Below are 25,030 nucleotides of genomic sequence, written 5' to 3' on the forward strand. Positions count from 1 at the left end.
GTATAGGACAAATGGTTTCTTAGTCTGGTAACCCCAAAGCAGGTGTTTGGCAAGACAATTATTTGGTAAATGTTTCTTCCCCTTCAGGTGTCCATAAATACCCCTCCAGGGAGGCTGAACACAATGATCTCTGCATAACCAGATAGCCACGTCCCACAATAACTGACAAGGACACCCTAATCTGTGTAGCCATTGGAGGCTTTGGGATCTTGTAAACGGCCTCCCTCTGTGATGGGTTATCAGCTGATATCCTTTAGATGTTATGGCCTAAATTATGCACTCTTGGCAGAAGTGTCATTTTCCTTTAGTGGCTTTATGCCCCTTCATGGCTAGTGCAGTCAGCAACACCTGCGTGTCCTGTTTACATGGGTCATATGCGGGAGAAGCTATCAGCAAGTCATCCACCTATTGGGCGTGCATAGATTTTTCTGGCAGCTTTACATGACCCAAACCTGTGAAGAGTGAGACATTGTGTATCCCTGTAGTACACAGGCCAACGTACATTGAGTCTCCTTATGTGAAAATGCAAATGGATACTGACTATAGGGTGCACAAGCACAGAGAAGGCTGAACACTTATCCACCAAGGAAGTGGGTGGCTTGGGATAAGGAATGTATGGTGGCAGGGTTGGGTACAACTCAGAAGGCTGGCACCACCACATTATTAACTGCCCTTAAGTTTCGAACAATCTATAGGATGCCTTACTGGGCTTTTTCAACAGGAACATCAAGGTATTACAGGGACTACTAGCAGGAACTATTATTCCCTGGTCTAATAGTGCTTTAATGACTGGGGTAATGCCAAATTCAGCCTATAGTGTTTCAAGTGGTATTGAGGTATCCATGGTTCACTTAAAGGCATCTACATTCATTTTTACTGGCTCAGCCATATGTATGTAGTCTACTTCATTATCATATGTGGACTACAATCCATCGGTGCCTGTATGTCGCTTCCCTATGCAGAGTTGGAAAGATCAGTGGGCTCCCCTTCTTCCAGAAGTATGGCCACGGCATGATTACCTCCGCGATCGCAAGGGGCGCACATCCAGAGGGTGCGATAGGCCGAGATATACTGGGAAAGCTTTGATGTGCAAACAGGTTCACGAAAGTGGCAGGGCTTAAAAGAAATTAATGTTGATCCATGATGGGGCCTAAAGTGATTGTGAGGAGCTCCGTTGCAGATTTCTGTAGCCCTTACAGTCTCCATAACGGTTGCAAAATCGAAAAGTGTTGTCTTTTAAAGACAACCTGTTGGCTCTGGGATCTTCTAGACTGGCTACTTCCTTACGCCCCCACCTGACACTGAGACCAGTAGGAGCAACATGTTATCAGGATTAAAAGGACTTCCAGTGCTTCTGCTGATTGTCGGAGGTCCTGGGTCATCAAGGTAACTAGCCCCTGGAGTCGAGTTGGGGGTTTGGAAAATAGGTGGGGCATTCGGGAGCCTGTGTCTGTCCCCCTTGTTGTGGTATCAATATTGCCAGGAATATTGTAGAGGTATCGCGAGAGCACCGCTCTCGCGAGATCTCGCTCGCGCGACGAGCTCCGCCCCCGCGCGCTACGCGGCACACGGGGGACGAGCTGAGGACGCGCCCAGCAGCGTCTTCCCGGCTCCTCCGAGCACGGGAGATTTAAGAGAGATAAAGACTCTTTACTGATCACGGCACACAAACCTTTGTTGGCCACGTTGGCCCTGCTGATCCAGGACTTATTTGTGTGTCTTCTTTTACACAGACCTGTGAGGAATAAAGTCCTGTACAAAAGCCTGCCTGTATCCTGTCTTCATTCAGGCGTGTTATACTACATAAATTGGTTCTTAACAAGCTACAAGACGCAGGAGTGCGTTTACGTCACGAGAAATGCTCGTTTGGAGTGAAAGAAGTGGAATATCTAGGCTACAAAATTTCGGAAAAGGGGATCAGCCCGAAAGAAAATCTGATGCAAGCTATCACCAAAGCTCCCGAACCAGCCACCAAAGAAGAGGTGAGGTCATTTCTGGGATTGGCTGAGTACTACGCGAAATTCATACCTAAGTTTTCGGAAACCACGTCACCACTACGCGATCTACTCAAAAAGGGGACAGAATTTTCGTGGAGTGAACCGCAGAAGATGGCAATGGACACCATAAAGCGCCATATCATGAAAGCTCCGTGTCTGCAACCTTTCAACCCAGAGTGGGACACGGTCATTACCACGGACGCCAGTGCGTACGGATTAGGAGCAGTGCTAACGCAGAGGAGAGGTGACACCGAACATGTGGTGGCCTTTGCGTCCAAGGCACTATCAGAAGCAGAACAGAATTACTCGACGATTGAAAAGGAGATGCTAGCATGCGCATGGGCAGTCGAACACTTCAGGACATATGTGTGGGGCACAAAATTCAAGCTGGTGACAGATCACAAGCCGCTCATCCACATGCTCAGCCCGGGAGGCACCAAAACATCCACGCCCAGGTTGGCTCGCATCGCAGCAAAGCTACAAGAATACACGTTCAGTATCCATCACATATCGGGTTGGAAAAATTTGCAAGCCGACTGCATGTCGAGACTGCCAGAAAACAAGGAAAGGGCTACCACCTTCCTACATGGGGAATGCATAGTTGCGTCCATATCAGACATAAGGACCCCAGATTACCTGGAACTCAGCGAAAGACACTGGGAAGAAGAAGATGGAAAGGACCCGATCATGGCCAAGATACGCAATTGGATCAAAGAGGGTTGGCCCAATGAGAAAATGCTGCCGGAAGGCATGAGAGCCTACTGGAAGGTGCAGGATGAGTTGTCAGAAACGGAGGGAATAATCATGAAAATGGATCAGATCATCCCCCCCACAGGAATGAGGCGCACCATACTCTGCAGGGCCCATGCGGGTCACCTGGGGAACACGATGACTCGCCGCAGGGTGAGAGAAGCCTACTGGTGGCCGTCTATGGACCAGGAAATACGCGCCATGATAGAGCGTTGCCATGAATGCCTGAACAGTGACAAAAGACTTAAGGTCCGACAAGCGCCTCTCATTCCCACGGAGATACCAGAAGCGGTATGGTCCAAAGTGGGCATTGACTTCATAGGGCCCCTGGAGGCCATGGAAACGGAACATAAATATGGCATTGTGTTAGTCGACTACTTATCCAAGTGGGTCGAAGCTGTGTTTGTCCCGAATATAACCACAGAGACGGTCATAGACGTACTCACTGAAATTTTCCAGAGGGAAGGCCTCCCCAAAGAAGTCGTCACGGACAATGGGGTGCAACTAGTATCCAAAGAAATGGAAGCATTTATGAGAAAGAACAACATCAAACAAAAGAAGGCGGCCTTGTATCACCCCCAAGCAAATGGACTGGTGGAGAGGGCAAACAGGTTCATAAAAGGGGCCATCCAACTGGCAACAGCGTCAGGAATGAACCCCCTCAAAACTGCCAAAGAAGCCATAGCGGCTCACAGACTCACACCAAATGGGATTACCCAAATATCCCCATTCAAAATGTTGAGAGGGAGGAGTGCGGCTTCCACCCTCATTCCTCCATGGCTGGCGAAAGTAAGGGAAGATGAAGCAGTCGACATGACTGAAGTAGTCTGGCGCATGGAAAGAAACAAGAAACGCATGAAAGCGTGGAGTGATGGAAGAAGAAGGACGAAGCAAGCGCCCAACTTAAGAGAAGGGGACTGGATCAAAATCAAATTGCCGAGAAAGGACCCCGACACAGGATCCCGATACAGTAGGCCCATAAAAGTAGCCCACCAAGGGACCAATCACGTCCGCACTGAAGACGGGCGCTCGTGGAACTTGGAAAGGGTAGCTGTATACCAGAGAAGGCAAGAAGAAGCGAGGACCCAAGAGACACCCCACGTAGAAACTGGGAATGACAATAGGAGAAACGAGGAGCGAGAAGCAGAAGGAAGCGAAGGAGAAGGAGAAGCAACCGTAGGAGAACGGGGAGAACCAAGTGAAACTCTTGAACCGGAACAGCAGAGACCTTGCCCTGAAATCAGTGAGAGGCCCCGAAGGGAATGCAGAAGACCGGTGAGATACAAAGACTATGTAGTACAATGAACCTGTTCTGTTTTTGGGAGAAGGGAGGTGTGTAGAGGTATCGCGAGAGCACCGCTCTCGCGAGATCTCGCTCGCGCGACGAGCTCCGCCCCCGCGCGCTACGCGGCACACGGGGGACGAGCTGAGGACGCGCCCAGCAGCGTCTTCCCGGCTCCTCCGAGCACGGGAGATTTAAGAGAGATAAAGACTCTTTACTGATCACGGCACACAAACCTTTGTTGGCCACGTTGGCCCTGCTGATCCAGGACTTATTTGTGTGTCTTCTTTTACACAGACCTGTGAGGAATAAAGTCCTGTACAAAAGCCTGCCTGTATCCTGTCTTCATTCAGGCGTGTTATACTACAAATATGGTCATTCGTTCTTCCAAATCTGTCCTGCCTGCAGCAGTTCCAGATTAGGTTGCCATGCATAAAGCAGCCATCTAGCCCTGCTGGTTAAACCAGGCCCAAGGGTCCTTTTGATCTGGGGTCCCCTACTGCCTCGGCAGGGGTTGATGTCCTGATAAACTCCCACTTGCCCCAATGGCATTACAGGACCTATACAGGCTGATCCACGTTTCGATTTCTCAGCCCACCACACTCTCCTTTGGAAGTTGGTTTGCGTGTTCTGTACCTGTGCCTCTACTAGTCGAGAGGTCTTCAAACTGGGGGGGGGCACCCCCAAGGGGGTCTAGCCACATGACTGGGGGGGGGCGGTGTGCGGGTGTTACGGGGCGCGCAATGCAGGACTCTGTTTTAAAAAGAAATCTCTTCTTCCTCCTGCACTAAACTGAGCATGCGCAATATGGAACCACGGACCCCATGCACATGCTCAGTCAGTGAGACGTGATGGGGGCGCGGCCACGAAACGGGAAATAAACGCAGCCTGGACGCACCGCACGCTTCACTGCATTTGGATCTTGCGTCCAGGCTGCGTTGTAGTTACCTGCTGCACTGTGGTAAGTGATCACTCTCCCCCTGCACCCCATCCATCTGCGCCCCCACATTGAGGGGCGTGGGGGAGCGGAGGCGAGCAGGGACCGAAACTGAAATTGCTGTATTTTCATAACTTGTCTCCCCCACGGCAGATTGCTAGGCTCCCACAATCTGCCATGGGGAAGCCGGGTATCGCACAACACCAGCACCCCCTGCTTTGGGGTCCCCCTCTATACCCCTTTATTTCCTCACCCCATGTACCTGGAGCAAACAAGTGCAACATCTAATATGCACTTTAGAAAACCCTTGCTACTCCGGTAGCAGGAGTTTCCGAGCTGGCAGTTGAACTCCGCTCTGATGAAGCGTTCAAAATAATATATTTAGAATGGTGCCATTTTTTTTTCATGTTTCTTTCCAAAAGTGGGGGTATTTCTGCCCCGTAGAAAAAAACAAAAGTTGTCGCCCGTGATCCCAGTGCTTCATTTACTAATGCTGTCAGCATAACAGGAGCATTTATATTGTGATTTAGCACTTTGACAATCATATAACGTCTTTATACACATAAAGTGATAAAACGCAAAGGACGAGGCACAAAAATTACAGGGTATTTGTGTGGTAGTCTTGACAAAAAAGGAACACATTTCCAGGCAAACTAGTGAATGCAAGTTCAAGCAGCACTTTCCAGTTTGGAAATTAATTTAAAAAAAAAAAATCCTGTGAAAATGTAAGATGCTCATTCATTTGGGGAGCAATAGTGTGCTTGCCATGTAGAAAGCCTGCTTTTTAAAAGTGATGGCCTGCATCCCACCCCACACCTCTGCTGTAACGCCTGCCATCTCCCCTCCCCGCCCAGACCCCTCCACCCTGCTGCTGCAGAACGTGCACCAGCCAGAAGACTTTCGCCTTCCCGTTCTTTGACTATATCCAACACTATTTTCAGTTGAGTCCTCTGTATTATAGCAAAATAATCTGAATGCTGTGTTCACAAATGTCTTCTGATTTGATTTATTGCAAGCAATGCTTTTGAAACAATTTAGTGTTTGGCACCCACTCCTGCATTAGGGGCACCATTCTATGCAAGCGTGCGTTAACCGTTCACAACCGAATACAGTTTTGCAGTCCATGTGTTTAGGGGGGCCTGAGTGGGAGACATTTTTCTTAGAGGGGCTCGGGGACAAAACGTTTGAAGACCACTGTTCTAGTCTCTGCCTCTGCAGAGCCATCAACCTGATCTCAAATGTGTTATTTCTTTTATTTTTTTGACACGTTACTCAAAACCACTGGTTCCGAGCAGTTTAGTCTGCCTCACCGTGCATGTATTCTTGAGCTGGGTTTCAACTTTAGGTAAAAGGTTAAGCTACAAACGAATTGACTATACCTTGCAGTTTTATCTAGTTTAGAAATACTGAGTGCTGGGTAAAAACTATTTTTAATCTGTCCAGACTAATCTGCGCTTTATTTGCCTTTATTCTGCTTGTAGTTTGATATTAGGCCAATCAGTCTTCTGCAGAGTTATTTCAGTCACTATCAGTTCCCCCTTCTTGACCAATGCGTCACCATTGGCTTTCCAAGCGCTGGCTATGCAGCCTGCTCCACTAAACTGCCTTCTACCTGCAGTTTTAAGTATTCTCAGCTGTTTGTCTGCCCAGGAGAAGAGGTAGCATTGCCAGACTGTTCATAATTCTTTAAGTTGCTGCATTTACTCTGTTTGGAAACTTTTAAGCTAAAGTCTGCGGGTGTCCATGGGACATTTAGTGTTTCTGCCCCTCCTCATTAACTGCCGGAATTTGTCTAAGAGGCTCCTTTAGAACTGAGAGTTTCTCCCATAAGCACTCCCTTCCCTCATCCCAGACGAAGTGTATGAGGGAGGTTCGTGTCCCTCTCTAGCGTATTGACCACTTGACCTGGTAGTACTGGGACTGAAGTTAAGAGGGGCACCTTGCCTGGAACTAGAGGTTCCTCTGAGGTTGTTGCCCTGGCTACAGGTCTTCCTGCCCTGACAGTCTCCTGCATACTTGTGAAAAAAAATCTACGGTATCTTCTGCAAATTTACTATTGTGGTCATCCTGATCTTGCTCTTTTATGATCTGTGGGCATATTGGGTGGTATTGTCCTCTGTCCCCCTCGACATCCTTATCTGCCCAGTCAACTGGTCTTGGACTTTGCTGTCGTTTCTCCACACAGTCTCCCCCTATAGCCACATGGCGTACCCCCTCCCAGCCCACCTGCTTTGTTTTGGTTTTACGTTCTCGCTTTGAGCCTCAAGGGACTGCCTGAAAGCCTCTAGTTTGTCCGGGTTACAGGTCCCCTTGACTGGGTTGCTGTTCTGTGTCTTGTGCACAATGGCAGTAGTAGAGACTTGAAGAAGAGGCTCAATATAATACACTAATGAAAATTGATTCGCAGTGCTATTCTTGAGTATAAATGTGCCGGATTTGTCGGTCTCTGTGTTTGAAGGACAAACAGTTTACATATGTTTTCGATGGTCAAAATTGGGTAATTTGACATCCATTCCCCAGGGCAAGGGGCTGGGTGCGCTGTGCTGTCGGGAATGTACAAAGAGCCTATGACTTAGCTTTGTCCTTATCCCTTCCTCAGAGTGTGATGTGTATATACTTTTTTTGTTTAGCCTCTATAGGGCACATAACTTCTAATGGATGCTTATCTACCCTCCACTCGGGGTCCTCACTCCCCACAATGACGCACTGGTGTGTTGTGTAGTGGGGCAATTATTGACTAGAGAGCATGTTCAGCCCCCCCCCCCTCCCCTGCCTTTCTCAGAAGATATGAAATCATAAGATCAGAAAGGACACATTTGAAACTGCACTTTAAATTCTCCTGGAAATGCAGCTGACACAATAGTTGTTTTGAGCTACACAAGTAGGGAGCCGATAAAGCATTAGCTTGCACAATTACTGTGTTTGCTAATCCTAGAATGGATTAGGTGACAGGAAGGCGTGTACACAAGATGGGGACTCCCTACACAAGAAGTAGGGCAGCAAATTGTGGGTAGATAAGGTTGCTGCATACACATGGGGAGCAAAATAATGCGACGGGCATGCATGCATCAGGAAATCGGTAGATTTAAAATTGCACCAGCACAGCAGAGAATTAAGCTATATACCTTAGAGAGGCCCCCAGCTAAGCAATTTGAAACAAATAAATTTAATTCAGGGAAATGCTGCAGTGGCTGGACATAGCTGCCTCCAAGGAAAGTTAAAAGCTGAGGCCACCAAGTTTACATAACGGAACAAGAGGCCAGTATATGGGCACTGACCATTCAACCATTAAGGTGAATCAGTAACACTGCAGGCAATTTCATAAGTAGTTGACAGATTAATGTCTCGGCGATCAGCTAGGCATGACAGAGAAACACGGATGCAGCTAAAAAGACAAATTGCAGCAACAATATCTTAACATGGTGGAAGTCTCATGACTCACAGAATATTTATTCATAAGTGTGTCAAGAACAGAATCGCTCGTTCCGTGTTGCAAGAACAGGAAGGGCTGGAATTATTGGAATCTGGGCAAGAACAGGTCCTTGAAACCTCATAGCGGAGATAACATGGGCTGTCTTATTTATTTAAGAACAAAGGCGATACGCTTGTCTTCTCCCATCTCCATAAACCTGTCATCATGCCGCCAGTTCACGGAGAGTGACCACATGTTAACCAATAAGCATATGTCCTTTTTACCATACAAGTAATGTAGAGCTTACCAATAATACTTGTACATTTTTTATGAAATGTTTTATGGGTGGGACCTTAGAGAAGGTTACTCAATCAGTAGGGTGGGACATATAGATGCAATTTGTAGCTTAGCAGTTGGGACCAATGAGCAGTAGAGGGAGGGTTTCATAGCTCAGTGATTATGACATCAAAGGGACTCATCAGCATTATATAAACCGTTTTCTGTTCAAAATGGGGAGGAATTTGAGAGAGCTTTGCCATTGATCTTGTGTTCTCCCCAGCTTTGCATTCTTCCAATAAAGGTGGGTTACCTTGCATTTGGCATACCACAATTCACTTTGTGTTGTCTCTTTATTGGCAAATACCAGGTAGAGGACTGTTTTGTTTTGAACCTCTGGTTAGCAGAGTACGGTTGGAGTTTTGTGGACTTTGAAGTGCCCCACAGCCACCCTCCTTTTTTGTGCACAACTTAACCAATGACAGCAGGAGCCAGCTTTGGGGTGGAATCCTGTCTGGTCTTCCACCGCCCGCTGGATGCAAAGAAGGGGCTGGTAAATTGTGGGGCCCCCAGTGCCCACAATCCTCAAAGGTCCATGCAAAGGGAGTATGCTATGTACATGGTAACGGTTGGGAAATGTATATGATTTTTAAGAAACAGTGAAGTTGATAAAAGGGTCTCTTGACAAGGTCTTGGAAGGCTGCACAGTAACTCTGCCCTCAAAAGAAGGTGGAGCCCTAAAGAGATCGAGAGATGAGGATCCCCCGGGGCAAAAGAAAAACAGACAGCTGTTTTATTGTTGTATTGTGTTTTGATTAAATTGTTGGTTGCTGGCATTGTTGTAAGGCAGGTCCTGTAGAGGTGTTTTACCTTGTGTGTTGTGAGCATAGCAGATAAAGTTTGGTAGAGGTGATGGGGTAAGTATGAAGATTTAGATTGCAAGCAGATTTTGTGACCCAGAGGTAGGATTTGGATATTGGGGCTTGGCCACAGACAATGAAAACTGATTTAATAGGTAATGTATATTTGAAGTGGGTAGGAGGTGTGAATAAGGGAAACATGTGAAAATTGTGAATATTTTTGTTCTGATTATTGGTAAACTGCTGGCCACTATTGGTATTGTTTATTCTGTGTTCTTTGCGCTGCTTAAAAGTTGTCACCATGTCAGATACCCTGATAATTCACCTATGCAAAGCTTTCGCTAGATATAGTACTTAATGATTTTAAGTATCCTGCTGAGTGGGTGAATGGGACTGCTGGAAAGATGTACATGTCATGGCCACAAGGAGGCACTCACTGTAAAGATGTACTCCAACATATTTACACATACTTGGACACCATACACAAGGGCAGGAAGCTTATAGAGATGGAGGGGCCTAAGGATTGGTGAAGGTGCTATTCGTGTACATGAGAAAGGAGCATGGCGCAGCTCAGACTCAGATATGGGATGAGGAAGAGTGTAGAGGGCTACATAGCTTAGAAGAGCAGCTAAGAATGAGCTCCGGAGAGTGTGAGGCATGCAGAGAGATGGTCACATGGTGAGAAGCTTACCGATGGGTAATGGCGATAGTGGAGGCTGATGGAACCAGAGAAATGGGTAGGAGGAAAAATATTGTTGAAACTCGATGGGAAAGGTACAGAAAGTAATCACCTGAAGGTAGTGGAGTATGAAGAAATGGAGGCAGTCAGGAGGGAGACGCGGGTAGAGAGCAGATGCACAAAGGGAGAAAGAGGTAATGGAGAGAAGTGGCAGAGAAGATGCAGAGAGAGGAACGGGGAAGGCAAAGGGTCTCATTAAAATTTGCCAGTCCGGTAACATCGGTGAGCAGACCTCAACGGATCTGCTACCACCAGGGTCAAAATGGCCCCCAAGGAAGGGAAAGGGATGAGTATGTAAAGAGGCTAAAAGAACAGGAGAATGGCATGTGAAAAGGCAGAGAAGTTGAAATAATGAGGAAGGTGAGCAGAATTATGATGCCAGAGATGTGTGGAGAGGGAGTGGGACAACAACCCCAGAGACCAGGGACAGGAGTGACAGATTTAAGGGAGCCTGTTAAGGGAGTGAGTTTTGATCTCATACTCGAGGATGACGAGAGTGGAGAAAGTGACGGGGAGACAGATGGGTATACCTTGATGAAGAAGAGGGGGGAGAGGAGGCGGCACATGCACCACAAATGTATACCACAGGAACAAGCGTAGGAAAGATGGCAGATGCTGGGGCAAAACTTAAGCCTGTATCCACCCCTAACATCATTACTCCTCATAAATGAGGACCATAAATCACCATATTTCTTAACAAACTTGCCTGAACGCCAGGGACACTGTGTAACTGGGACATTGAAAAGAACCTGCGCAGCCCACTGCTCCACAAGGGATTAGGGCAGCCCCACTATACTCCAAGGAATTGGACAAAAAATAACTTGATGGATGAGTTGCCATCACTGACAGCAGGGCCGTGCAGGTGGATCTACAAGCTAGAGCGGGAGACAGCTGGGATAGTATTACCTATAGTTGACATGAAAAGCCTATTTATATCCATATTGGGTAACAAAGCAGAGGACGTGTGGAAGCGAGCAGGCTATTTTGCAGTGATAGAACATAACAAAACACCACTAAATATGATGGGTCACCATTCAATAATTGTAGAGCTAATGTAAGGAAGGCACTGACTGTGCCATTTCCAGACCAATCTGCCATGAGTGCCATAATCACTAGGAAGATTGGGCCTACTGAGGACCCTGATACCTATATTCAAGAACCTTGGCGTTTGGAAACTGAAGACCATTGGGATATAAATATATCTGTGTTTTATCTTGAGTTTTTATTTTTTTCTGGGCCTACCTGAAGAAGTACAGACAGTTAAAGATTGTGGGGATTGAAATGAGACCATGGCCAGAGATAAAATTGACTATTGTCCATCACTGTAGGTTAAAGCAGGAGAAGTATCAAAAGGAAGAGGCAAAATTGGTGTACAAGAAATTATGCAAAATGGCGGTAGAAGGAGCAGTATAAATGCAGGAGACTGCGAATAATGGACAGGGAGCTGTCATGCCACAGCAGGGCATGGGTGGTTATTTTGCAGGGAGAGTAGTTTTTACCCCAGAGGTGGAAGAGGATTTGGGTTTGGTGGGGGGATAACCCTGCTTCAGAGGACCTGGGGGTACTGGAGCAGTATGTTGGACATCTGGAAAAGAATGACACATTTCACAAGTGTGTAGAAGTAGAGGAGCAAATCAGCAAGGTTCAATGCAGTATGGGCCAAGAGAGGGATGGTTTATCAGCACCATATGATGCTCCACAGCATGACGATGGTTATTATGTCTACACACAATACTGACCAGATCAGACACAAGTGCAACAACCACAAGGGCTACAGGTACAGCCACATAATGCAGTACAATCACAGCAAGCAGTGTCAGTGGGCTACAACATTGTTGCCACAGACACCCAGCATAGGAGGTGTGGCAACGGTTTGGAAGGGGTTTGGGGGGGGGGGGTTACCCTTTTACAGGGACAGGACTGAACATTAACCCCAATAGGACAGCCCACAGAATATCTTGATGTGCCCTATCCTATCAGTAACCAGAGACCCTGAATGGGAACAGAGGGTGAAGGTATCTATAGGCAACCAGACTTTCTTCTTAGTTGACACTGGGGCAACAAAATCCTGTGTCGGATTTTGTCGGAGGGCAGATTTCCGATGTCTTTTCTGGGGCCTACAAATGTGGTTCATTTCACTGACACTGTGCTTTTGACAGTAGGAGAGCAAAATGTAGCTATCCTATTCCTGTATTCAAAAGTCACCTGTTAACATATTGGGAAGAGATTTTATGGCCAAACACAATATGTCAATATCATTCACAGTGGAAGGCTGGCATACTATGCTCTACACCAGGCATATATTTCCAGGCAGCAAAGCAATACATAGCCTTTCATGGGCAGAAAGTACAGAGGGGAGTACCAGTGGATCCTGAAGTATTTTTCTATGGATTACAAGTGATGTTAGCATGGCTTCCCCGCATTGAGGGACAGCTATTGAGACTACACACAGACTTTCTATTCAGAACAGATGTAACTGAAGGGGAACTGGTTACAATTGAGCTAGAGATGGCTGTAGTGAGGGACAATGGAGTGATTTTACACAGCACTGATGAGGAAGGGGTGAGTTGGCGCACAGTAATGGCACTTTACGCATCACACAGACTGACCCATTTAACAGATGAGATGTTTGACTACAGTGACTGATATATTGTTTGAGATGAATATACCATGTCAATTGAGAATAGAGTATACAGCGGTGCCACAGCAAGTAATGCTAGCAAAAAAAGTACCATCATTTATGTAAGATTTGGCAAGGGTACCCGGCACACTATGGACAACCAGTCCATAGGATTTAGGGTTGTTAAAAGGGATAGGAGCAGTAAAAATAAAATTAAGTTAAGGGGCAATTTTATCTTGAGTGAAACCGTATCTAATGTCCAAAGAAGCAGATGAGGATATTTTTGGAACCATCAATTCACTCATTAAGCAGGGAGTGATGGTGCTATTAGTCTCCTAACGCTGCTATATACATAGTGAAAAAATCTCGGCAGGTTGTGAAGATTTATTTTACATTTAAAGTGCATGAAACTCTCGGGTAAGATTGTGACACGCTGTGTAAGGACTGGCTGTATTACACGCGCGCAGACAGATGCCCAAAACACTGTGGGGGTAATTCATAGAATTCAGCGCACAAGTGGCGCACGTGGCTGGCGCACAGTGTGCGCGTGCGAATCCCTGCGCCAGCCGCGTGCGCCAAAACCCATTTCCGCGCACAGCGTATTCATGGATTCCAGCCACCAAAACCAGCCGTGGCGCACAGTGGTGCAGCGACCCTGCAGCAGCGCCAGTTACGCCCCCAAGAACGCCTCCCGCGCAGGGAAAAGCTATCAACATACCCAATCCAGCGCAAAGGGCTGCGCTAACCCTGTACCAGCACAGCAAGCGGGCTACGTGTATCACTGGGGTGCGCGGGAAGTACCTCACGCGATTGGCCCCGTGCGAGCAGGGTACGCGTATTTCAGGGGTGCGCGGGAAGTTCCACACGCGATTCCATCAGGGTACGTGTATTTCAGGGTGCAGGGGAAGTTACACACGCGATTCCAGCACGGTACGTGTATTTTGGGGTGCGCGTGAAGTTCCACACGTGAATGGCCTGGGCGCATGTATTTCAGGGGTGCGCGGGAAGTTTTACACGCGAATAGCCTGGGCGCGTGTATTTCAGGGGTGCGCGGGAAGTTTTACACGCAAATAGCCTGGGCGCGTGTATTTCAGGGGTGCGCGTGAAGTTCCACACGTGAATGGCCTGGGCGCATGTATTTCAGGGGTGCGCGGGAAGTTCCACACGCGAATAGCCTGGGCGCGTGTATTTCAGGGGTGCGCGGGAAGGTCCACACGCGAATAGCCTGGGCGCGTGTATTTCAGGGGTGCGCGGGAAGTTTTACACGCGAATAGCCTGGGCGCGTGTATTTCAGGGGTGCGCGGGAAGTTCCACACACGATTGGCCTGGGCGCGTGTATTTCAGGGGTGCGCGGGAAGATCCCCACGGGAATAGCCTGGGCGCGTGTATTTCAGGGGTGCGCGGGAAGTTTTACACGCGAATAGCCTGGGCGCGTGTATTTCAGGGGTTCGCGTGAAGTTTCTCACGCGATCGGGCCTGGGTAGCGGGGTACCGCTCACCGTCTGCCTTGCGTGTAGTAGAACGCGTAGCCAACACCCGCTGTGAAGTAATAGCGTGTGAACCCCAACGGATGGAAAACACACGCACCGCACGAAAAGCACGTACAGAACATAAAGGCACGCGGGATCTCCAAGCCCTGCCAGGGCAACGCCCGTGCGCAAAACGTCAGACGCGCTTACGCTGTAAGGGCCTTTGGTCCAATGAAATCACGTACGCGTGCTGACGCGCTTACGCGCTAAGGGCCTTTCCTCGAATTACACGCTGACGTGCGGATTTTTCACGTGCCAAATCACTCCGTATCAAGCTGGCCACGCGAAAACACACGGAAGACCACGCTCCTGCCCAGAAGGCCGAATCACTGCCCCCCAGTGCCCCGAGCAGCCTCCCACGTGCCATCTGCTGCTGCCTGCCTGCCTGCTGCCACCGTGCCCTGCCATTTGGTGCCTGCACATCCGCCATCTGCAGGGGTCCAGTTGCTGTGTCCACCCCTGCTGGTACAGAAGACTCCCAACTCGAATAACATCGCTCCACAGCCCAGCCCCAGGACCCAGTTGCCCACCCACTCCTGCCCCTGGGGTTGCCATGTCGGGCACATCCACATCTGACCCCAGTGGCAACCCCCGGCCAGAGGGGCAGAGGGGCACCAGCTTCACTGCCACCGAAGTTGGTGTCCTGGTGGAGCAAGTCCTGGGGCAGTATGATGCCCTCTTCGGATCGTCCCGCGCCAACAGGGAAGGACGGGATAGGATCTGGGCCGACTGTGTGGTTGCCATCAACGCGGAGGGGGTGGCAACCCGCACCATCCAGAAGGTCAAGAAGCGCTGGGAGGACTTGAGGTCCAGGACCCTCATGAAGGCCCGGCGCCTCGTGGGGGGGGGCCGGGGCCACAGGAGTTCCATCCAGTTGAGGGTCCTGGAACGCGCACACCCAGCGCTCCACGCCCAGGTCCTTGAGAGGGAGACCCGTCTGGAGTTGAGCGGTAAGTGGCCAAGCATTGCTGTGTGAGACAGGGCATGTTGCAGTGTGCTGGTTGTCTGATACTTGCCTGCATGTGTGACATAGGCCATGTACGCATGTATGTGTGCAGGGACATCATGGGAATGCATGTGCGACCTGTAATGTGTGAACCGCACGGTTGTTGCATGTGTTTGACTGCGACATGGGGAGCCCTGTGCAGATTGCACACATGAGAGCATGGCAGTCTCTGTTCCTGGACATGGGTGGGGGGGAGGGATGGGTGCTGATGCCAGATACATATGTGGTATCCATGTCTGTGTGCCTGACCTGCGTGTCTGTGACTTGTGAGTGCCATGGATGCATGACACATGTCTGTGACAATGTACAGATTCACTGATGCAGCCCAGTCATCCTTGTGTGCACTGTGATTGTGGTGTACGGGGCCAGATGGATGTGACTAAGGTGAAGTGTGTGCATGTGATAGGCATGACCCATGATGCATGTGAGTCCCATTACATTGTATGATTCGAGAGTCCATTGGACATGCATTGAAATGTCCATGGCACGCACCATGACTGTCACTGTGTGTGTTTTGCCTGGACTGACACATGTGTTGTGGTGTGACATGATGGAAGTGTACTTTGACAGTGGCACTCATCTGCTATTGCTTCCTGTCTAGGGGACCATTGTACAGTACCCTGATGCTTGTGTTCTATGTCTCCCTCTACGCAGCGGCTAGTGAAGGAGAGGGCGGAGACGGCGCTGTGGAGCAAGGCGGCGGGGATGCCCCCACGGCTGCAGCGGAAGGGGTGGGTGAGCCCCCACAGGGGCCTGCTACGGCGGTAGACGGCGAGGAGCCATCCAGGTTGGTGGTTTCCAGAGAGGAGGAGGAGGCCGCCACTGAGGCGCACATGGGGCCTGGTGGGGGCATCCCTCCTGGTGCAAGTGGTGCAGTCCAGGGGCAGGAGGCAGCACAGGTCACCGTGGAGGGGCCTGTGCATGTCGCTGTCCCTGAACCTGTGGGTGCACCACCTTGCACCAGCAGGGATGCCCCGTCCCAGGCCCATCCGCAGGTAGAGGGGATGTCCATGTCATCTGACTCCCCTCCACCTGCGGATGAGGGGACCCCTGGCCGTGTGGAGAAGGTCCTGATTGGGGTCGCGATGCGCACGGCTGTGATTCGTGATGCCGTGCGTGCTTCCCAGGAGGAGCATGCACGTCATCACGAAGAGCACCGTGCCGACGTGGCCCAATTGGGATCGTCCATGTTCGGGGGTTTCCTGCATGTGTCGGCCAATCTGCCGGCCCTCTCCTCCTCTGTGGAGACTATACGCCAGTCGTTCTCCTTGCCGTCTTCCGGCCCAGATGCCACCAGGGCCCCCTGTGGACCTGCCCTGACCAATGCAGCCAGCTCGGTGGGGGTCCCATCCCTGCCACAGTCGGGAGTCAGAGGTCCAGCAGGGGTGGACACCACAGCAACTGGACCCCAGCAGATGGAGGATGTGACGGCATCATCGGGCAGGGCACGTGCACGACGGCGTCGGTGGTTTCCATCATCCTGGATGCCGTCGTGCTGGCAGAGGCAGTGGCGTCGGAGGCAGCAGCAGGCTCGACGTGGGAGGCATCATGGCTCGGGGCCATCAAGATCAGAGGGGCAGGCATCGGCCGGAGGGCAGGAGAACCCTGGGATGGTAGTGTCTTCCGTGTGGGAGCAGTTGGTCCAGCGGATAGGTGCAGAGCGGCAGCGGGCGGAAGAGGAGCGGCTCACCATGGTCAGGGCCGAGTTCTCCATGCGTCGGGCGTTGAGGCGGGCTGAGTGCCTCGAGGAAGCTCGCAGGGAGTTTGAGGTGAACATGGGGTTATCCCTGCGAGACCTCGGGGCCAGGACAGAGTCCCGCCTCCAGGACATCCACATGGAGTTCGATGATGCCCTGGCCGGCAACATCACAGAGTGAGCCGCAGGACTTGCCCGCTGCCATTGTATATAGTTATATAGTTAGTGGTAGGTTTCCTTTAAATTTTTTTTATTTGGTTGCGATTGGACAATGCGCCACTTTTTTGTATATAGTTCAGTTTTTAGTTAGTTGACATAGTTAGGTTTCATTTGGTTGGGCTCATGGACCCGGGATTGTCTTGTATATAGTTCTTCTATGGATTTTTTGATTTTTTTTTTTTTTGGATTCTTTTTCATGGACATTCATCTTCTTTTTGTTTTGCTTTGTGGTTTTTCTAATTTCATTTCCATTCTAGTTGATTTTCAATACATTTTTATTTTCATCCTTCAATGTGTCGTATCATCTCATTGCTTTCATGCATGTCATGTTGGGTGTTTTAACATTCACTTGCAGCCATTGTGTGTGACAGACATGTTCATTTGCATTATTTACATGGGTGTGTAACATGTAATTGCCTTTGATATGTGGGTGGATGTGATAGTTGGTTGGGCCTTTTGGCAGAGGAGGATGGCCATTACGGACATGATTGGGGATTGTTGGGACCCAGGTGCAGGGGGGCATGGATGGGACATGGGCGAGGGCCTGGTGGAGGGTGCCCCGCAATGCTGGGTGGTGGGGGACATGAGTTGGACATGGGTGGGGGCCTGCTGGCAGGTGCCCCACAGTGCTGGGGGGTGGGGGAGGTGGGGGACATGAGTTGGACATGGGTGGGGGCCTGCTGGCAGGTGCCCCACAGTGCCGGGGGGTGGGGGTGGTGGGGGACATTAGTTGGACATGGGTGGGGGCCTGCTGGCAGGTGCCCCACAGTGCTGGGGGGTGGGGGTGGTGGGGGACATGAGTTGGACATGGGTGGGGGCCTGCTGGCAGGTGCCCCACAGTGCTGGGGGATGGGGGTGGTGGGGGACATGAGTTGGACATGGGTGGGGGCCTGCTGGCAGGTGCCCCACAGTGCTGGGGGGTGGGGGTGGTGGACATGAGTTGGTGTTCATTAGTTCAAGGAGACATGTGCCTTTGCTGGGGGGCATGCCCATGTTGGGTGGGCTGCCTGTGGGACATGACCAGGGATGCAGGGTAGTCCCCTGTGGTGTGGGCTGCCTGCAGGGGCCGTGGAGGGTGTACAGGGAACACCTGGGAGGACCCACACTGTCAAATCACATGTAGGACTCCCCGGCACCCCTGAAATACACATACCCTGCTGAAATCGCGTGTAAAACTTCCCGCGCACCCCTGAAATACACGCGCCCAGGCTATTCGCGTGTGGAACTTCCCGCGCACCCCTGAAATACACGTACCCCGCTCCCCCAGGCCCGATCGCGTGAGAAACTTCACGCGAACTCCTGAAATACACGTACCCCGCTCGCACAGGCACTATTGCTGTATGTTGCCACTTTTGTAATGCGCAGGGACGCTACCGCCTGCCTTCGTGTGGCGGACGTGTTTGGGCTTGTGCGTGTCTTTCGCTGTGCGTGGCTTTGCCCTATTCGATTCCATGAATACGTGTGGTTTGGGTGCGTGTGGGCGTTCCGTCTGCTTCCCTGCAGTACATCCCCAGTTACGCCCTTGTTTTCGCGAGTTGTTCCCCATTCCGCGCGTTACGCCCCGTGTTCCGCCCACTTTCTAGTGTATGCGCAGAGGTTGTGCGCTTTCACTCTGCGCGTTGCGCACGTCTTTCGGGATGTTGCAGTGACGTGTGCGCCATGCACGGGTTTGGCGCACATCCCGAGGAAGACACGCGCAGGGACTTCCATGAATCGCACGCGTGCGCCTCTTTTTTCCGCTTGCGCCTGCTTGCGCGTAGATTTTCGGCGCACGTTTGTTCCATGAATCGGCCCCTGTGACTGTTAGGAAATTAGTTTTTTTTTATTGCTATTTTATTTATATCGCGCTCGTACACAACTGTTTCAGAGCGCGACAAGGCAAGGGAGGCAAACTGGGGAGAACAAAAACGGCGATCTTACTAGGCCCAGTGACAGTGAGAACGCGCAAGTGCATGGGAGAGGGGGGAGGGGAAAGTGCATGGAAGGGGGGAGAGGTGGAAAGTGCGAAGCAGAGGAGAAACTGATAAATAACAATAAATAAATAATAAAGGCAACTAACAGTGGTAAGGCAGCCAGCAATTTGCAAGTGCTAGGTTTAAGGCAGCAGACAGGGTAGGTCTGATAAGTGCAGGAAAAAAGGGGGGGCTGTATGGGTACAGATACAGACCCCAGTGCAAGGGGTGGCCCAGAGGCAGTGCGGGAGGTGCACGGTGCCAAGAGAGAACAGTTCAGCGGGGGAGCGAAGGCAGAAGAAAAGAGGAAGGTCTTGAGGTGCTTCCGGAGATGGTTCTCCTCAAGTTTTACAGAGGCAGGGAGGCTGTTCCAGATGGAGGCCCCAGCCAAAGACAGAGATCTACCCCCAGCTCGTTTCTTAGAAAAAGGACTGACCCTGCGTGAGTTGGAGGTAGAGGAGCGAAGAGCTCGAGAGGGGAGGTATTTGCGGAGAGATAGCTGAAGGTATTTTGGACCCAGGCCCCAGAAAGCCTTGTGGACATTGCAGAGGGCTTTGAAGCCAGTGGAGAGATTTCAGAGCTGGAGAGAACGATCCCAGGGCTTGAGGCCAAGGACAAGTTTCGCAGTCCTGTTCTCGATTAGTTGCAGAGGGCGGAGAGTAGAGTAGAGGCAGGTAGATTTAGATAGAGGCTGTTACAATAGTCCAAGCTAGAGGGAACCAGAGATTGAGATACCATGAGCTTCTGGGGGAAGGAGAGGAAAGGCAGAGTACCTCTGAGGAGGTGCAGTCGGAAATGTGACTTTTTAGAGACCTCAGAGATGTGGGCGGAGAAGGAAAGAGGAGTCAAAGATGACCCTGAGGTTCTTAGCCTCGCAGGTGGGGGTAGGAGGAGGGCCAAGGGAGGCCGGCCAGAGAGAGGGGAAAGGATGGTGAAGGTGTGCCGATGAGGAGGATCTCCGTCTTGCTGGCATTCAAAGATCATTGGCGGCACACCAATCTTGAATGGGAGTTAATCGGAGATGAGAGGGAGAGGAGGTGGCAGAGGGCAGCCTGAAAATGAGTTCTGTGTCAGCGTAGCACTGGAAATTTGAGCAGAAAATGGCAATGCAGTGGGCAAGAGTTGCCAGGTATTGGTTGAAAAGCCAGGGCGAGAGGTTAGACCCCTGGGGAACACCAAAGGTAGAGAGGAAGATGGATCAAAGGAAGGACCCAAGTTGGACGTGGGAGGGTCGATCTGAGAGGAAAGAGGTCAGCCAGGCCAGAGCCTGATCAGTGATACTCAGGTTTTCACGGAGACGGTCGAGCAGGATGGTATGGTTGACCATGTTGAAGGCAGAAGAGCGATTGAGGACAGAGGGAATGTTAGAGTCAAGGTTGGTGAGCAGATCTTCACGGATGTCTAGGAGAGCAGTTTCCATGCTTCTGGCAGCTCTGAAGCCAGACTGGTGGTCATGGAGAAAGCCAACAGAATTGGAATGAAGGTTAAGCTGGGAGATGGCCAACTTTTCCAGGAGATTGCCAAGAAAGAGAGTAATGGAAATTGGGCGATAGTTAGCTGGACAAGAAGGATCAGCTGTGGGTTTCTTGAGAAGAGGATGCACAAAGGAGTGCTTCAGAGGGGAGGGGAAGGATCCAGAGGCAAAGGAGTGGTTGCAAAAATCAGCAAGGGCCAGAGCGAGGGTGTCAATGTGGTCCTTGATGGTTTTAGAGGAACAGGGATGAACCTGTTTTGAAGAGGCTTTCATAGATCGGACTTGTCTAGCAACCTCGTCAGGGGTGAAAAGAGGAAAGGATGGTGGGAGGGTGGCTAAAGGAAGGTCAGCAAGCACAGATGGAGAGGAGGGAAGAGGAGTGTGGGTGGGGAGGGTGGACAGGATGTCCAGGGTTTTTGAAATGAAGTGAGCGGCAAGGGCATTGCAAAGAGCCTGGGAGGCAACAGGAGGGGTAGAGACTGCAGCAGGGTTGGCCAGCTCCTTGCAGGTTTTTAAGAGTTCGGCCGAGTTGTTAGATGCCGCAGAGACACGAGCTTGAATATGTCCTCTCTTCTTGGTGAGGACAGAGAGCCGGTATTGCCTTTGTAGCAGGCGACAGGCTAGTTTGTCAGAGGATGAACAGGAAGTCCTCCATTTCCTCTCAGCTGCCTACACTTACGTTTAAGTGTAGCTAGGTCAGAGTCATACCAGGAGCTTTGGACTTCAAATGGATCCTCATTACAGGGGCAAGAGCATCAAGCGTATCAGAAATTGAAGAGTAGAGCAGAGACAGGGCTGTATCAGGATGGGAGACGGCCAAAGGTGGAGGGGGGGGGAGAAAGTGGCGGCAAAAGCCTCAACTGTCCCACGCTTCATGGGACGGATGTCCGAGAAGGTAGGTGGCAGTGTTGGGGTAGGCCTGGCTTGGGGGGGGGGGGGTGAGAGAGGGAGAGATGAGATGACTGGAGGGAGTGATCGCTCCAGGAGAGAGGAGTGGTCAGAGGGATAAGAGTGGGAGGTCGGAGGAGATCGAGACATCCAGTGTGTGCCCTGCAGAGTGAGTCGGGCCAGAGGGGAGGATGGACAGGGACAGGGAGTCGCAGAGGTCACTGAAGAGTACAGAGGAGTAGCAAGGAGAGTCTAAATGTATATTTATGTCACAGAGGAGGAGGAGGAGTTGTGGTAGAGGCCAGGAGGAAGGAGAGGTCTGCCCACTTGGAGAGAAATGAGGTGATTTGACCAGGAGGCCGGTAGATGGTAACCACAGTAAGAGAATGGGTAGGCGAGAGAGAAAGCCTACAGACCAGGCATTCAATAGAGAAGTAGGTCTGAGGTGGAATGATAAGAGGCAGGAATCCACTCAGGAAAGATCAGGGCTACCCCCCCCACCGGACCGGGAGGTGCTGAGAGGATCTTGTAGCCATCAGGGAGGAGAGTGTCAAAGCTCGTAACGGAGCTGGCCGTGAACCATGTCTCAGTCAGTTGCATGACTATTTGATGTCCATGACTAAATACCTTTTATTTCTTGATGGGGAAAGGCAGGAAGATATTGCTTAAGGCACAGAAAGAATAGAATTGAATACTAATTTAGTCACTACTGCAGTTACCTTTTTTTTTTGGGTCAACATAGCCAATAATCCCTTGTACAGACTTTTCATGAAAAGTAAATGCACATGTGATGTCATCAATGACATTTGTGATGTCATTTTTGATGTCCTGGGTGTTAGTCTTAGCAATGCACGGTGGTGGCGAGAGTTATGGTTGCTTAGCTTACCATAACTGGCGAATTTCAGTGGTTTTTCGGTTTTACTTTGAACCATAACGTCAAGGTTATATATTTTTTCTTTTTTAATATATATATATATATATATATATATATATATATATATATATATATATATATATATATATATATATATAAATTTTTTTTAACTGAATTTCACAGGTTTTTTGAAGGGGAATTTAATCATAACATCTCGTTATTTTTTTACTAAATATACACTTTCATTATGTGATTTTGGGAGATATGTAGTATAATTTCCTTACTTTATATACATGTAACATAGCACATACTGAACCCCCTCGCTAATGATATTTGAAAGGCACAGACTGAGCGCATGTCTACGGACAGGCACAGACGAGGTCAACAGTACCCAAACAATCAGGGGGTATCTGAAATTGTACTATTGTGTTATATGAAAAATGCACAACTTTGAAAAAGGACACAAAAAGACATTATAAGTACTAGGTAAACCTAAACGTCTGAAACAACCATGCATTTAATGACCATGTAGAATGAAATTGATTATACCATAACAAAAAAAGGTATGCCTCCAAAGTAATTACCTCACAAACTGTGCAGGCAGGTGCGACAGTAGACGCACAGAGTACAACAAAGACAAATTACAACAAAATAGTAAGTGAACTTCATTTTTCTTATGCGTGTACTTTTTTTGTATCGGGACAGAAAAAACAATTTCTTTCTGTTTTGACACAGAAATGTGCAGTACTTTTGAGTAGCTGGAGGGGAATTTTCCGCATGGGGAAATGTCCGAAGATGGCGATAATAATGGTACACACTACTCTACATAAGCAAATTAATGGTCAGTATTTTATGGGCATTTACATGTAAGTTATTTTTAACAGACCAGGTAAAAAAAGAAGAAACGCCAACAAAGGACACAGAGGAAGACGGGCTGAAAAGGATAGAAGTGAAAATGGACATACTAAATGACAATTTTACATTTTAAGGCAATTTGTGGAGGAATTTGTGAGAAAAAATACGATATCACTGTCCCACCTGTACCTGCCCCGTCTCCATTTCCTAGTCAACCATCCCCAAACCTTCAAGAAGAAAATAAACGTTTTGATGAAACATCCATCCCTTCATCCCCTCACAACCAGCCCGTGTTAAACCCTAATTCCCCTATAATAGTTTCAGTATCTGCTTCTCCCTGTATTTCTGTTGATTGGTGTGTGTGCGTGTGTATTGAAAGTTTTTTTTGTTAGTTGTAGTTGAAGAGTTTGAAGCAATTTTTTTTTAAAAATGATTGAAAATGTCCGACCGCGTGCCTGTTCGACCTAGCCGTAAGCAATAGAATATGGTTGTTCTAACAGCAATACACCTACCCATACCAATGGCAACCAAGATGGAGCTGATCTTAGAACGCACCATCTGTTTCAAGTTGTGCGTACATGAACAGAATGGGGCGTCCTAAGGACATTATACCTCTCCGTACGGCTCACAAACGAGATAAAACATGTTCTTGCAACACACCAGGTGTCCGGGATGTCTGTAAATGAGCAAAATGGGAGTGTCCTAAGGACACTATACCTGTCCACAGCTAAGATGGAACCGTCTGTAGAACAGGCGCGGTGGCCGGCATTTCCGTAGTCAAACAAAATGGAGGTGTCCTAAGGACACTGTAACTGGCCGTACAGTCAGCAGATCATGTACGCACATAAGCACTACACCCATAAGTACTGCGAACATCGCGCCTGTCCGTAACTGTCTGTGTCACTTGTGTTAAGTTTCAGGACCGAACACTGTCCGTAGAAGACCTGCGCACGTTCGTTACTATGCATTTGCTGTCCAGCGGGGACCCATTTCCCTCGCGATGTGTTCAGGATCTCATCAGGTGACCGCACCCACACTGAGCGTGTGGACTAATTTGCGCAGTGTGGCTGCTTCCGCAACATTTCAAAAGAACTTAAACAAACATGGCAAATTATTTTACAATGTAAAATCACCATTTCACATGTCCCATACAATGGCTTTACCTTTGAACATATTTAGAATTTTTGCAACGCTTTTGAGTGATCAGTATGGTCACGAGCCGCACCCCTATAAATGGCCACACCCCCGAGCTCATCTTCATTGTGCTTCTGGCTATAGCACATTGAGTTGTGCTGCCTTTACTGCTGTAGCGCCCCTTAGCCGACTAATCCTTATGGCTTCCATGGCTACTGTTGCTTCATTAGCCTCAGCACCACCCCAAACCCTCCACCACTCCCTCCCCAAGGACCTGCAGAGGGAAATACGGGTGAGGATGTAGAGATCGAGGAAGAAAAGGTGGAGGAAATCCGCACTAGCACTTGCCGGGAGTCTTGGGTGTGGTGGTCTGTTTTTGGGAACGTACTAAAAGCACATGCAAACCTGGTCAGGTGTAACAGTGCCAGTTGGTGCTGAGTCGCGGGAGACCTGATGCATACAGCTTTGGTACGACAACCATGAAGCGACACCTAACTTTGATCCACAGTGCGGACATTCGAAAGGTGGTG

The 25,030-nt window shown here is 49.5% G+C and overlaps 1 protein-coding gene across 1 annotated transcript in view; it reads left to right on the forward strand.

The window, feature by feature from the left end:
* The first annotated feature begins 4,884 nt into the window (after positions 1-4,884).
* The window catches only part of BRF2 (BRF2 general transcription factor IIIB subunit), a 148,498-nt gene continuing 128,352 nt past the window's right edge, over positions 4,885-25,030 (forward strand). Inside the window, exon 1 of the mRNA XM_069617959.1 lies at positions 4,885-4,990. The gene's annotated coding sequence lies outside the window, so the exon portion shown is untranslated. The remainder of the gene's footprint in view (positions 4,991-25,030) is intronic.

The sequence above is a fragment of the Ambystoma mexicanum genome, chromosome 10 (assembly GCF_040938575.1).
Source record: "Ambystoma mexicanum isolate Mex_15411 chromosome 10, UKY_AmexF1_1, whole genome shotgun sequence".
Lineage (NCBI taxonomy): Eukaryota > Metazoa > Chordata > Amphibia > Caudata > Ambystomatidae > Ambystoma > Ambystoma mexicanum.